At 40.3% G+C, this 2,659-nt stretch overlaps 1 long non-coding RNA gene across 1 annotated transcript; it reads right to left on the reverse strand.

Moving 5' to 3' along the window:
* Positions 1-930: 930 nt before the first annotated feature.
* Positions 931-2,257, reverse strand: LOC140962019 (uncharacterized). Its single transcript, XR_012172432.1, has 4 exons — positions 2,179-2,257; positions 2,070-2,093; positions 1,782-1,848; positions 931-1,198 (listed from the first exon to the last, which is right to left on the reverse strand). It is a non-coding gene; the product is annotated as an uncharacterized lncRNA (long non-coding RNA).
* Positions 2,258-2,659: the final 402 nt, after the last annotated feature.

Genomic DNA, 2,659 nt, shown 5'->3' on the forward strand with positions numbered 1-2,659 from the left:
GGCCATTGGGGCTTGAACCACCAACCAGAGCCTCTTACCAACATCCTAAGGTGTGGCTTGAACCATGGCTAAGGGCCCTAGGCCAGCCACAATCCAAGCAAACACCCAAGACAATCCCAAGATTCACCCGAGAACACACATGGCACGCGAAGTGGGGTGTTGCTTGTTTTGCTGTCAAATGAAGGATCTAATGGTTATGAGGTTAACCATGGTCCATGCTAAGGTGTTGTATGAGTCATGGCTAAGGGCTAGAAGCCAACCACAACCCACCTAACACCCCAAAACCGAAACACAACAAAACCAGAATTTTAAAACCGAAGGGACACTTGTGTTGTTTTTTTTAAAAATCCGATGGAACCATGAACCAAGCCATTAAAGGTCATCTTGGTCATGTCCTAGAGATGATAAGGAAGGGTTCAAACCATGGTTACAGGCCCGAAAGCCAACCAAGATTCGAACCTAACCCTAAACAACCAAACTGAAATTTCGAGACTCAAACTCGCAACTATGGGGAGTTGCTGTCAAGCCTTGATTCCTGAGTGCATGGGGCTGAAACCAACGAACCAACATGATCCTAACCCACTCTAGTGCGTGCCTAGATGCAGCCTTGAGAACCTGGAACCGAGCCAAACCCTGAAACAACGAAAGCAATCCAACCCGTGAGGCACAAGTTAGAGCCGAAAAATATGCACTATGTTTTTCGAAAATGTCTTGACATAAATTCGGTTTTGCTTCATGATTCATGCACATATGATGTTTTAAAATAATAATATGACTTGTGTGTGGGCCCGTTATCCTAATAACGATTTATTAACATGCAATCATGATTAATCAGTAAACAGCGGAAAAGCGATTTAAAAATTCGCGTTTGGGCCTATAAAATTTTCGGCATGACCTTCGCATAAATAGGAAATACCAGAAAATCAAATACTCAAAATACACGACATATGCCCTCAATAAACACAACATCATAAACATGTGTCAGCCAGACACACAATCATGACATATACAAACCAAAATATCATAGAGCCGACAAGGCTCGATAATACCATAATACAATCCTCCAAATATATACATATAGTATCTTGGAGACAGCAACACCGCGCAGTACCTAAATACAACTGAACCTACTCTCAAGGAACTCTGGTACTTCCTGAGGCTTCCTCTCGAGCGCCTGAGGTCGAACCACCTGTACCACCTGTCATGTCCACACACAAAAGACACGACAGCCCCCTCTCGGGGGTCAGAAACCCCAGTACGAGACATCAAGAAACCACGATATATGACAGAGAAATGCAATGATGCCATGCATGAATGCAATGCATGTATAGGTGCAAGATATCAGGATATCAGGATTCAAATGATCGATATCAACAATCATACATATATGCTCGAGCTGGTCCACGACTCAGCGGACCGTGCCTGAGATATGGCCCAGCCTCGAAGCCAGCAACTACCTAAGCCGGATCGAATCAAGGTAGCCAAACATCTCCAGAACACCATATCATACCATATATATAACGGATCTCAACCGAAATATAACTGGATCTCAATAACAGATAGGCTCAATATGATATGTTCAGTGGTATTGATGTGTCTAACTAAAATAAAATGTGTGTAAACAAAAGAAATATTTTATTTTATTTTGCACATCAATTACCAACTGATAATATGCGAGTCAGCATATAATACCACATAAATAAACCAATAGCAAATAAATCATACAAAGGATCATCAGATGCCTCTGTCAGACATCGTGAAAATAACTGATCTCTACGTACCTCGACTAATTTACCAGTAACTTAAATCCTCAACAAAGTCCTGGAAATGTCAACTCAGACAAATCACCTGAATATTTATTTAAATGGTCTTATTATCATATAAAAATTCCACAACCATTTAAATTCAACTATTTAGACATTTTAAATTCCTAAAATTCCAATATTCGATTAAAATGTCTAAAATCAATCATTTCTATTTTATCGTCGCAAAATATTCTTTTTAGCTTTGAAGGACGTTAAACAAATATTTAAGCGACTGCGATAAATTCTATGTTCACCAGATTATACCTCCAACTCGCACAATTCTGGAACCTACAATAATCACCCGATAATTAATTAGTAAAGATACAATATTTGAGTCGAAATTAAATTACATTCACATGACAACAAGTCGTACCGTTACAGCTTGTACTTCCAATAACAGTGGCTAAAATCGAGCCTACACCGAAGCTGACCGGCAACAGGCGGCAGCGCGCGGTGGTGTAGGGGCCGGCGGCAGGGACTGAACTCGTCGGAACAATGAGTTAACTAGCTGCGAAAAACATCTTAAGCTCAACTATAAGCAACCTACAACCAAAAACTATCGAATTCAGTCAAGAAATGGTTGGAAAATCGTCACCAACTCCGACGGCCGAAAATCGAAGTAGCAAAATACCTTGAAATATTGGTACCAAAATGTAGCTCTCGTCAAGAGCTTTCCAACCATATATTTATTTGAATTTTTCGGCGACCGGTGCAGCCACAATCGGCGGTCAAAGTGGCGAAAATGGTGAAATCCTTCGACAGAATGTTACGGGCGAGGAGAGAGAAATCGGTGATGCTGATCATGATGATTTCTTATTTTTTTTTTATTTATTTACTTTTATATATATATATAT

Source organism: Primulina huaijiensis, chromosome 16 (assembly GCF_012295235.1).
Source record: "Primulina huaijiensis isolate GDHJ02 chromosome 16, ASM1229523v2, whole genome shotgun sequence".
NCBI classification, from domain to species: Eukaryota; Viridiplantae; Streptophyta; class Magnoliopsida; order Lamiales; family Gesneriaceae; genus Primulina; species Primulina huaijiensis.